General features: G+C 41.6%; 1 protein-coding gene across 7 annotated transcripts in view; it reads right to left on the reverse strand.

The window, feature by feature from the left end:
- ATXN1 (ataxin 1) overlaps nucleotides 1–13,199 on the reverse strand; it is a 223,169-nt gene that overhangs the window by 105,234 nt on the left and 104,736 nt on the right. Inside the window, exon 2 of one of the 7 annotated variants that reach the window (XM_032114943.1) lies at nucleotides 6,984–7,087. The exons of 5 other annotated variants lie outside the window; for them this stretch is intronic. The gene's annotated coding sequence lies outside the window, so the exon portion shown is untranslated. Of the gene's footprint in view, nucleotides 1–1,074; nucleotides 1,240–6,983; nucleotides 7,088–13,199 lie in introns of those variants that run through there. One more of the 7 variants, XM_032114976.1, reaches the window with a different exon arrangement.

Below are 13,199 nucleotides of genomic sequence, written 5' to 3' on the forward strand. Positions count from 1 at the left end.
AATTGCTATACTTTTAAGCTAACTACTTCTAAAAGTGCTGTTTAAGAAATGACATCTTCAACCACATTTAACATTGAGAATAAATCTAAATTTGCAAAGTCTCATTGGGTCCCTGCAAAAGTGCAGGTTTTTTATTGTATGTGACAGCCAATCTCTTAGAAAGTATCTGTGCAGAAATTTAGTTTAAAATTCTTCATATCAAGACATTTAAGAGAAAATGGGGGGGGTGGGGGTTGCTATAAGTTAAGAATAATTATGTTCTTTTTACCTTAGATAAAAGAATCACCAACATTCAAGCAGCAAACAGCATCAAAACCAATTAATAACCTTACAACCTGAAATCCTACCTACGTGGAGCATATGTTAATCATATTTCAGAATAATCTCCAAACACACGTGGCTAAAACAACTGAACTAGGCTGACTTGCTTTCTTCCTTGTAAACCACCAAAAGTGAAAGCAGGTCCAGATTTCACAGACAGTGAGAATTATGGGCACTAACTGCCTGTGGAAGGATGTTCTCTGCCTCTGATGACTAAACTCTGGGAATCACCCCATCAGTGCCAGAATGCTAAATTCATAGATAAGCCAATGTGCTAAATTTCTCTTCAGTGTCCAAACTCAATTCTGTAAGGAGACAGATACCTGCCAAACTGCAGGGAGCTGAGGGAGCCTTGCACTTTCCAAGTGCCCCTGCACACATTTGAATACCAGGGTAATTAGGAGGCCATGCTCCTTTCATGCTGTCATGAAACACAGAATATTTATGTTGCTTCAGCTTTAATGATTTTAAAATACGGACTATCATTTCAGTAGAGTAAAAGCAGATTCAGTAATGCTCAGGTATATTTACACTGTTGCTCAGTGTGGAAAAACTAATTCAGGGTAAAGGTTTACTGCTAAATACTTGGGGAGACAGAGAATAGGCGAGTAAGCAGCTCAGAACGTGCAGGCTCAGAGTCAGCTCAGTCAGGAGCTGTTTTCTACCCAGTGTGACAGTGCCCAGCATAAGGAAGCCCCAAGAATGACTCCAGTTCCCAAGTAATACTTCACCAAGCAGAAAATTATACTGTACCTTGTGGGGCTGAACAACTTTGAAGTATTATCTCGAGGTCTGCCAAAGCTGCTCCAGATGCCAGGTTTCAATTTAAGCCCATCTATTTTTCATATCCTTCTCCCAGACTGCCATCTCACTGGTTTAAAGGAGGACAGCACGGTACTTAACCCTGAGAAAAAAGTTCCTACTGTTGCTCAGGAATGACTCCCCTCCATAGCATTAGGAAATCACACTGATCACCTTGCAAGGAAGTCCCACCCCACTCTTTGCTCACCACATGATGGACACTTGGCTGGGCCAAGCTGAGGTGCTACAAACAAGCTCCCGCATCGGCACTGGTTATTTCTGCACTTGGGAAGGAGGGATATGTGGCCTTCCCTCTGCACTCTACTCATTACCATTTCTCCATGCATGGATTTGATTTCTCCTCATGTCTTCCCAAACTAACAAAAAAACCCCTTAACCAGACAGGAGCAATGATGGCAAAGAGCCTTTTACTCCAAACTCCGGCACCAGCTCAGGCAAGAAGTGAGGAAACACAGCCATGTCACAAGGGAAACAGCTGAGCTATTGCAAACAACAGCAACCCTTTTGACTTAACCAGAAAGTGCCCAACCCAATACTAGTTTCCAAGTGGAAAGGCTGTCCTCCACTTACCACGCAGACTCCAGCAGAGCTGGATCGCCTTCTCAAATATCCTTTGTCTGCCACAGCAGTCCAGCAAACATTGCCATCTAATCATTCCCATAGTACACGAATCCCTTCCTGGCTTGGCACAAGGTGAGTACGAAGTTTTTGCTAATCTTGCACTTACAGTAATTTCCCCTTCCCTGTCACTCATGTGAATCATCCCCGTTTCCAAGCATCAAAGAGTTAATGGAAGAAAGAACCACCCTACCATGTGCTTCACTCAAGGGTAAGTGGACCAGCTACCAAAGCAGATTGTTAAAGACTGCACCAAGCTTCTGATTTTTTTCTCTCGACTGCAATAAATGTAAGGATTGAATGTGGACATAAATGTAAACCTAGACCACATCTGCTGATAAAGCAAAGCCTTTGTACTTGTGCAACTGCTATTAACTGTACACAAAATACTTATATTTCATGAATTCTCCTACATTCAAAAGCTGACCTGCAGTCTGCCCGAGGCAGCCAATGTGAACTGCATGCTCAGCAGAATTGCACATTAAAGACAGAAGGGAAACAGATTATAATACAAAATCAGACTGCTAGGAAAGTGAATCATTTGTGCAACTGTTAAAACACTCGGAGTATTTTGGACACACTTTACCACACCAGATTAAAACACAGCTCTGGCCGTTCTCTTCCGAAAGGCAGTGTAACAGGTAACAGGTTCACGTTATTTGCCCCTTTCATCACAGACCGGTGCCTTCAGGACTCTGTCATATTCCACTATTAAACTTTTCTTTTGAATTAACTGAAGCTAGTCTGCTATTTGAAGATTTTTACCTTCCCATAATTGCATTAATAGCTTGGAGCAGAGTGTATGTGCATAGCACAACATTTCTTCCCAAATATATCTCAGGGAACTTCAGCTGTGCATCTTTGCCATAAGCATTCACGCTTCTTCTCGTAAGATAACTTCAATATAGTACTCTAATTCTAACTTACTTCTTGGTAAGATACTTCCACCTTGAGTTCATACCTGTCAGACATGGATTGTGGAGTTCCCTTGGTTAAGTAATACCAAATCATTTCAAGGTTTCTCCATCGCCAATCAGGTATAAGCAACTACAACCTACCTAACAGGACTCCATCTCTAGACAGTTTCATTTTGAATGGCACAAATTACCTTGGGCCACCTTATTTCCATGTTGGTTCATGCTCTGCTCTGCTGTGACCTCTAAGGTAAACAACTCAGCGACCCATCTGTCCCAAAGTCACTTGTCTCCTGTTTTAGATTCCTTCCCATTTCAAGTCTACCATAACTGACCTATAGGCATGAAACCACTCTGGGATGTGATTAGTGATCTTTTCTGTACTTTATATTAGCATGATTATTTACATGATCATTATTAACAAGAGGAAAATATTTTAATTTACACTGCTAGCAAATTCAATTTTCACATCTATGATCAACAGATTCATGTCTACAAATAGATGTTTATTCTTACATGCTGGGCTTGGAGACACAAAACATGATGTATTTCTTAGCTGTCCCCATGGCATCTACACCTAATACTGCAATCTCAAATTAAGCAGAAGTCTGTGGTAACCCAGTCTGTTTTCACTTATCCAATACCTTTCTAGTTCATGAATACTTTCATTAAAAAAAAAAAAAAAAAGAAAAAGAAAAAGAAAAAGAAAAAGAAAAAGCTTATGATAAAAATTCATACCCAGATTTCAAAGACCTAACAGTGTTGGCAGGTGCACAGTAGATCATGCTCAGAGTACTTCATGCAAAAATATCAATCAAGAATTTTTGGTGCTTCCACTCAGTTGCTTAAATTTGTGATTCATGTGGGGAGCCATTGCTAAAAACAACAACAACAACAACAGTCTCTGCAATAAAAATGTAGAAACTACAGTTGGATCTTTGGGTTGAGAAGTACAGTGATTTTGCACAGGAATTGCACACACCCCATCTACTGGCTTTTCAGAAGACTGAGAATTTTAACAGCGGCAAGGCAAGTTTACCTTGCATTGGAATTATTTACCAAGCAATGCCTGTGAGGTTAGTGGTTGATGAAGGTACAGGAGACCATCACCTATCCCAGGAGAGCCACAAAGCAATCCAGAGCTGACAAAACTGTTCAGAGCCTACAATGGTAGAAATACAGGTCACAGGCTAAAAAAAGTAACCCAAATCACCTTGTACATTGTGACAGAAACATAATAAAGAATCAGAGAAAATGTTCCAGCTGACAAAGGTGTTAGTTATGCTGAGTGCCTGCTGTGAGGCCTGCCTTGCTGCCCTTAAGAGCAGGGGCAATGTCCAGCAGAAAGGCAGCAAACGTGCACCCACAACAGAGACTTCGGTCAGTGCTGCTGTTGTGACACCTCTGCAGCACCCGGGGAGCACAGGAATTGTAATTTTTAATTCAAGAAGGTTGCATGCCACATCATTAGAAGAATTCACAACAAACTTCAGTCACTGAGTCAGAAATGGAACTCAAGTTACACTCTGTCAATCAGGATGTTTGATCATAGCAAATCGAAGAATCTGCTCAGCTCTGCTGAAAGCTTCCCAAAGCCAGTGTAGTCTCCCACTCCTCTAGTAGCCTGCAATGCTTTCATAGCAGATGGCAAAAGTACTGAGCATAAATCCAGCACTAACAGCAGCTGAGAACACTGATAGATTTGCCATTGGAGTGTCAAATTGTGACATTTCTTTTCCCAACAAATTAGTAAAGTTAATACATCCACACTGCCACACGAATGATACCAGCCAGAGTCTGCCTGTTCATTTCTAACTCCATACTTGAAGGCAAGGGCTCACGGAAGTGGCCAACAGCCACCATAATGTCAATCTACAGTCTTAGGAGACTAAATACATTTAAATCTGTCAATACACTCTTTATCTGAAACTTGCATCAGCAGGCAGGCTGTTACAGGTTACTGACAGTTGTGTGAAATATATGGTGGGCCATGATATAGATTAGGGGAATTTTCAATGCCTCTTCACTTTTCGCCCTGGATTTCCAATGAGTTTCTTTAGGAAGCATTTAGTACTAATCTACCAGTGCCTTGTCACACAGATACATAACAGACATGATTTCTAGTAAAAGCCAAAATCACAGAAATTTTATTTGCATATAGGGTCAGAGATGTTTTGAAAACAGACTTTTCAGTTAGCTAGGACGTTTGGAGGAACTCAGTGTTGTAGAAAGAAAATGATGTTTTTCCTTCCCTTGCTACTGTCTACCTCACAGACCAAAGCCTGCTCTTGCATCCAGTGTGACTTCAGCAGAGTGGACTGGGATCAGAGTGATGTAATGCATTAAATGTCCAGTTTTCAAACAATTGATCAAGTTTTGTTTTAAAATTCTGTCTTTACTCAGAGCATTTTAAACCAACTGTTTGATAAGAGGCTACTGTTGCTGTTGACCCCTTCTTTCCATTTTCTGTGCCAAAGTTGTGAAGGTACAGTACATGTTTTAAGATATACACCAGCCAAGGAGAGTACAGTGATGTGAAACTGGTATTTGTGTTTTGTCAGTACCAGCAAAGGTGTGTCTGCACAAAGCTGTGATAACTGTCAGCAGCTCAAAGCAATTTAGATCTTTGCTTGTTTGTGTGCCAGGCAATCTTAAAGAGCTGCAGAATTCTCTCTTCTAAGCGTTACGATCTCAGTAACTTCAACTATATAAACTCACCAAATTAAAACAGCATATTCATCAATTTCTAGGAATACACCACAGTTTGGATGACACATTATTCCAGTGCTCAGTTTCTTTTGGACCTGAAGGCATCCTAGAGGTCTTAAAACTCAGCCTTTCCTCAGCTCCAACTGGAGCCAGACCAAGCCTTCAGCACTGGCACCAGACCCACTGCAGTGCCAGAGCATTTCAGAAACTAAGCCAAGAGCTGGGGAGGTGTTTTTAGAAACCCTTGCAGAAAGCACCTCTGCCAACAAGGTTCAACAAGGTTTCTTCTGGTGACTTGAGAAGATATATTGAATGTCAATTGGCATGTTTATCTTCTTTAAACACTGAGCTTCCTTTGTAAAATCTAATAGGGCAGATTACTGGTTTAATACTAATGGAAACTGATCAAAAGATCCTAGATTATTTGGTTGGCTTACCTTAAAACCTTTTCCTGCTTTAGTTTCCATGCAAAATAGACCAAAACAGTATTCCTATGAACAGAGAGCCTATCAACTAATTATTTAAGGAGATGAGGAAAACTACATTTAAAACTGGGTTGTGGGTAAATATGCCAAAAACCTCCCTGACCAACTGAAGGACCTGCTCACAAGTTTTCACAAGGACTACTTTGGAAATTAAAACCTAGAGAAGCATACTATATAAGGCCATTTGAAAATTCCACTCCTTATCTACAAAAGGCAGTTTCTTCTCAGTTGCCATCATGGTTCATTTGCTTAGGGACAAAAGTAGCTGGCAAACTAGCGCAAAAAAAAGGAACAAGTAAACACTGGCATTTTAAGCGTCGTCTATAGGCAAAGATAAAAAGCAGTGGCCAAATGACAACTGACCAGGTCTCTTTCCATACCTATTTGAAGGGATGACAACTGAGAACAACCCTGATCAAGGCTATCAATGCATTTAAATGCAGAAATGCTTTTATGATTTAAAGGCAGAACAAATATTTCTTTTTGTCTGCACACTTTTTAGAAGACATGAACAGTAATTTCAGAACAGAACATAGATGCCTATTAACAAAGCCAACAACAATTACTGCTATGCCTAAGAATCAACAAAAAAACCACCAGTGTATTCCAAAGGCATTCACTCCCAAAGCAAACTCACTCCACGCAAGCCCAAGCACAGAAACGTGATAGTATCTCGTGATTTATGTTCTTTCAGCAGGTTGTACCGGGTCCTCCAGATTCCATGCTTGCCTTTGAAAGCAATTAAGTTTCTAGCACTTCTGGGAGCGACAAAAGCTCTCACTATGAAAACCTGCATGCTGCACTCGTGCTGAGTCTGCAGTTTGGCAGACTGAAACAAAAGCACCACAGGAGGTGTGAACTTCCCCCACTTAACTCATCTGGGAGCATTAGTATGTGAAGGGCCATCTCTAAACTTTGAAGCTATTTCCAAATCATGTCTTTGTCCAGTGCCCAAAGAGCCAGCTGCCGCTGTGATTTGGAGAACATTTCCAAAGACCCTCTCAGCCTGGAAAGAAAAATCCCTTTTCTCATCAGCCTGCACACAGGAAACTCTACAAGTTCTGCTAATGTGAACTATTCTAATTGCTCAGCAAGACAGAGTACCCTTACTTACATAAGAGCATGTCCAGACACCACGATGAAACCTGGGTCCTGCTGTGCTATGCACTGTACAAACACCTGCTCCATGGAGTTTACAACTTGCAGAGTAAACTGTACCTAAGGGAAGACAAGGGCAAGAAGCACATGTAGAGAAGTAATCAACAGGCGTTTCACACAACTAGTGTGTGAATTCTGCTTCTGAATTATTATAGTACAGGAATGCTGCCTGATCAAAAAATAGATCTGTGATATGTCCCTGGCTGAATAAAACAAACAGAATAGCAGCAAAGTCAAACTATTAAACACCCTGGCCCCAGCAACAAAAGCCCCAATGCTGTTCAAAAAACAGGCTGCCTTGGACAAGGCTCAACATCTTTTACCTCCTCAAGATAGAAAAAAAGCCCAAGCCACCTCCCATCACTGTTCTAATTCTACCCATACTGCAGACAGGAGTGACCTTGTGAAGCCAGAGCCAGTGTTGAGCCAGTGTGACAAACATGGCAGTTGGGCACACAGAAGGGCATGTGCCAACAGGCAGCCGAGTACACGAGGGAGGGCAACTCCTTCCAGGCAGGGCAGTGAGCCACCTCTTGTTTACAGCAAGGCACCCTGGCCTGAGACCACAGCCAAGGGCAGTTACTCAGGGATTGCTCTCACACATGGAGTTCACGTGTCGTTTACTCTGTGGCAAACAAACTTGCCAAGATGAACATTTTTTCACAGCAACTTACTTTTGCACCTTAGACTTTGCATGTTTGGTTTTCCCAGTTAATCCTCCTAACTCAAATGAAATCAGCTGGAGTGATGCATACTCAGTAGCTAGTATTCTGTATTTTTTTTTTTTTTACTTATCAGTGTGCCTGTTTCCTCTGTTATACAGTAAGATACCCAATTCTGTGCAAGTAAGTTAATTTCAAATAGTGTCATTTTCAAAATTATTTAAGCCTAGTTATGAGAGTCAACCTGGATCTGTTTCCTTCTGACAACACCTATAGCTTCATAACTTTAGGTTTTTGTACCTCTAGCTCACCTGTTACAAAGCAAGGACTTACAAATTCAGAGAAGTGATTTATCAGGGAGATTTGCGAAAAATGACCAACCGTGATTTTCTACCAGATTTAGAAGAACATTTCCCCCTCTCATCTCCTTCACTTAAAGTTGCAATCATTTTTAAGAACCAGAGGTAAGCACTTTTGGAGACAGGAATGTGCTTAAAGACACATAATGGCAAGAGTGTAAGACGCTTCAGTGTCCTCTAAGCCCTCTTTAAAGTGCTTAACACCTTAGGACAAAAAGTATGAGCAACTGTGAGCTTGGTCACAGATAGTTCATTACACATACAACATATACAGACATGTCAGAAATGTTAAGCCAGGAGCTAAAAGGCAAGGAAATACCAGAAATGTGGCCAATTGTGTAACATTTAATCTTTATTTAATTTAGCGATCACCCAGGGATTTTTTTTCCCACAGGAAATGGTGCCATTCATGGTATAGTAAAGCTGGTATTACTGAATAAGCAATCCTCAGTAGTTTGCTTCATTCTCAGTATTAAAAATGGCCCTAAACGCTTTGCTTTAAAGACAGAACAACAATTTCCTTCTAGGTTATTTTCTGGCTGTCACCATATTACCTAACTGCCTGATTTACTAAAATTAGCACATGTTCACAACACCCCAGTGAGGAGGGATTTTTCCCCCATCACAGAGACAGAACTGAGACTCAGAGAGACTGAGACTGTGGACAAAGGTCCCTTCCAAACCCAGTTATGCTGCTTGATGAGATTTTCCTCCCACACATGTGCTCGGCACCAGCTGCCCCTCTTCCTGTGCTGACTGTCTCCCTTCAGAAGTGCTAACAGTCTGGTGTAAAAGCGTTTTGTAATCCGTTATGGTGAAAATAAACTGGAGCAGCTACAAACTACTCTTTGGGCTCTTTTATGCTAACCCAGTTCTGCCTCCAACCAGCTGGGAAGCACTCACCAAAGAGGGTCCTTTCCAAGGGGAGGTGCAGGGAGCATGTGGGAAGCTCGTGCTGACAGAGGCAGACCCAAAAGAGGGCATCTACGCTGGTCAAAGTCATTACCAGGGCTGAAACTTTTAAATGAAAACAGTCCTCTTCTATTGGAGGAACAGAGGTAACTGCAAGCTGTCAAGGATCTCACGTGAACCAAAGCTGTAGTGTTAAGACACCCAGTTTGCATTCACAGATTCATGCTGACAGCACAGGCACAGGGACAGCAAGATTAAGGTGTAGGAGCAGGTGGAAAGAGATGCATTCACATGAGGTACTATTGCCAGCAAGACGCTTGTATGCTCTTGATGGAGATTGCTTCTCCACCACCGAGCTGCTCAAACAAACTGTATGAATGCTGCTCATCCACTTCAAGTGTGAACTTAGACATTTTGAACAGACTTTGCAGTGGTTTAAGCTAAACTGTGCATTTGCACACCAGGGTTTTTGCACTGATGCAGAGGGACAGGATTTCATGAGTCAGTCTGCTGTCTCAGTAGGCCTATGAGGCTGCATCAAGCACTTGGACTACAAACCATAGGTGAAATGATCCTGTATCTTCACACCAGACAGGACAAGCAGCATCCAAATGCACCCTCAGATAATCACAAAATCCATACCAATGTACAGAACAGAGATTTCCCTTTTCTGTGGCTTCAGTTCTGCTGCTTCCATCCTCAGACTCTTTACACCAGTTTCCTCCCAGTTCCTCATCTTAATCCCGATCGCATCACACAGTCCATCCCTGACAGTCACACCAGCTCCAAAATGCTATCCCCACACTTGGTGCTTTTAGTCTTAACTGCCCCTCCATCTCCTGGTTCAGTCCCATGTTCCTCAGTACTACTCCTGAGCACATCCTCCACAGCTTGTGTTCTCTTTCCATCCTTTCCTTCTGCTGCACCCTGTCTGGGCAAACAACAGCTTTGACGAAAACATGGGAGGACAATCTCCTTTCTTTTGCCTCCTATATGCCTAGGACCAAAGCACTCCTCAGGAGACCAAAGCAGAAATATCAAAGAAAGTTCTTCAGCTTTAAAATACAGCATACTCAGTGCTACTGAACGAGCTCCTGCTGTGGGGGAACAAAATGAGAGATCTCAGAGTTTATATACTGACTGATTATGGACAAGTTTTGCTGCAGATGAGAAGGCAAATCCCTAATATTGGGGCAACTCTACAGCCAGATTTCAAATACTCACCCCCAAATGTGACGGTGCTACACAGGTACTCAAATGAAACAGCTGACCTATTTTTTAAAAAGGTACAAAAATGCAGAGTTTTGTATCTTGTTCTCAAGACAACCTGAATCATTCATGCTGAAATGAAAAAGAAAGAAAAATCATCACTAAACTGCCACTGCTTTTGGAAAAAAGTAATTTTAAAAGGTTATCCTGGAAAAATCCTGAATGTTGTGCAAATGCTGACGGTAGGCAGTTCAACCTGCTTTTCTTATGTTACTTGCAATTTCCTACAGCTATTGCTGAGAAAGTCCCTCAAACAAATCCATGATGTAGAATAAAAATGAAAGATTATAGGCTCCAATGATGTCTGGACTTACCTCAACAGGAGAACTACAGACTATAATAAAGATGCCTATTAGTGAGGCAATAGATAGCTAACACAGAAGACATCAGTGTGTGCAGTGAATTTTTGATTCAGATATGCAGGAGACAGGAAATCTAAGTGTCATGGTCACAGGCTATTTACAAAAATTAGGAGGAAATGTTGATTGGTTTCTATAGACACAAACACTGATATTAACACTTGAATCCAACAACTGTTCTTATGTCTGAAAGCAAGGTCAATCTATGATCACTGTAGTTCAGCAGACAAAGAAAGATGGCAAGAAAATCTTGTTGATACATAACCTTCACCATCTAAGAGTCAGGTGACTTGGCTACAAGAAAGCAAATAAAATTACTTTAAACCAAACATTTAGTTCTTTCTTCATAAAAATACGTAGCTTTTCAGCAGATGACTCAAATGTGAAAGTTTGTGGTTTTTTGCTCTGGCAGCCAGGTGGGCTGGATTCTGATCCACTATGCAAATGACTCAAGTGTTTTTCATTTTCGAGGGTGCCAGCTACACTCCTGAACCCTCTGCAAAGGGAACCACCACAGCTGCTGAGCCTCACAAGGAAAGAGCAATAGGGTATGAAATGTTTTTTCCTCAAAGATGACTACCACCCAGTTTTATGGCATGACAGAGAGGAGCTGTAAAGTCACTGTCTCCTTGAGTAACTCTTTTGAAATAGAGGCAAGAAGTCTAACTTTATAATTTTACTGAAAGAGAGGCAGGCAGGTGGATTCTACCATGAAACGTTCCAGATCTGGGCTTTGCAGAGCATCTTTTCAACACTGATGCTAAACGTCTCAGATTTTAAGATGTACGATCAGAGGAAGAAAAAACCCCTGCAAAATAGGTCCCACTTAGATGGGATCTTTCCCTTTATTGGATGAGACCTTCTTGTAAAGACGAACTTGACTTGCAGGCCTTGGTGCTTCCTCCTTACTCTCCTCCCCAAAATGAGAGGCTAAGCACAGGTTTGCACGGGTGATTTAAAAAACAGAAGAGTCTTAAAGAGCAGCAGGCAGGCAGCCCCCAAATACAGGGGTGGAGTGAAGCTACAGATGGGCTGATCTCTCAGGTGCTCCACTGGAAACCAGGGAGCTGGGAACAGGTCTTCAAAGGGACTTACTGCTGAGTCTTTCTGAAAACCTCCTAAGATAAAAGTCAGGGATCTAACCCCATCACACTGTATGACACAAACTCTGTCCTGTTCACACACCACAAACCCCACATATTTCCAGCAGTAAGTATAGAAACACCTGACTTTTACTGCCCATAATAAACTACATCTACACTGGGAGAGTCTGAAGCATTACTGCCATATCTTCATAACCATGATAAGAGCTGTAGCATAAAGAAAGCCTGGCTGGTTTTTTTTATCCCATACAGACAGAGCTCTAAGTCACTGACTTCTGTATTAAGTTGGACTTCCTGGCTCTCACCTCTCTGAATCAAAAAAAACCAAGCTTTGCAAACATCACTGTCTTGTCTTCTGCATTCACCTACTACATAGGTCTATTATGTGGATCAAGGTGAACTTTTTTTCCTCTGAACAGGTAAATATATATGGGGAAAAACCAAAATGCATGTATCAGTATCAGGCTTTCATGGCAAACCTAAAGAGTTAGGCAAGGAAAATTGAAACCTTCTTCCAAGTGGAGATGAAATGAAACTAAGCCAGAATGTTCTACTACTCTCATGGTGAGTGCTCTGGCTGGAGAGCTCCCTTCCTCCTGGTGAATTTATCTTGACTAGAGAAAGAGTAATACGATACAAGAGAATGTAGCTGCAACCTGGTGTGAGTGCCAGGCTGAGCAAAGGGTTCAGCCAAATTCTCTCACTTTCAAGCAGAACTGCTGCAAGAAGCAGCATATCACATCCAAATACATGCTTATTTTCTGAAAATGTGTAACTGCTCAGATCACAAGACAAGACAGAGATGTGTACAGCCTGATTTTTATTTCATGGAGCATACAGGAGTTAATTCTGACTCACATGAGTTTTGGATACCCAATCTAATAACATCCACATCCCTTAGTGTCAGGCACTGAAATCAGAGGTTGAGGCAGGTAGGCAGTAACAACTTAATCTCCATGTTTTAAAAATCATCCTGATTTTCCTTTGAGTCTTCCAGGAAAATCAGATATACAGATCTCTCATCCTTACAATTCATCACTCTGTGGACTACGCAACAAGTCCCCATAATGTTCCACTTTGGCTAGCAGAGCAGTGAACAGATGTGGAAAAAAATTCACTCACTAGTGAAGAAATTCAGGGCAAGAAAATAAACCAGAATTAACTGGACTGTGTCCAGACCTCTTCACAGTTTTATGAAGAAGAATGTTAGGAAGCAGAGGATACATGCTTTGATTTCAGAGACCCAGTTCCCCAGCTGCAACATGAAAAACGTGGTCTAGCAAGGGGTGTGAGGAAGATTTCCATCACCATAATTTGGTGCAAACCTACAGTTTTTCTAGGTTGAAGAGCTGTAGCAACTTACATCAGATAAGAAAGTCCCTCCCAGTATCTAAAGAACCACAATTATTTAAGGTTCAGATGGTTACAGACCTGCCACAACAGACACCCTAAAACATCAGTAAGTTTGGAACAGGACACCTCCAGGGCCAGTCTACCCAGCATGTCTG

Source organism: Corvus moneduloides, chromosome 1 (genome assembly GCF_009650955.1).
Source record: "Corvus moneduloides isolate bCorMon1 chromosome 1, bCorMon1.pri, whole genome shotgun sequence".
Taxonomy (NCBI): Eukaryota; Metazoa; Chordata; class Aves; order Passeriformes; family Corvidae; genus Corvus; species Corvus moneduloides.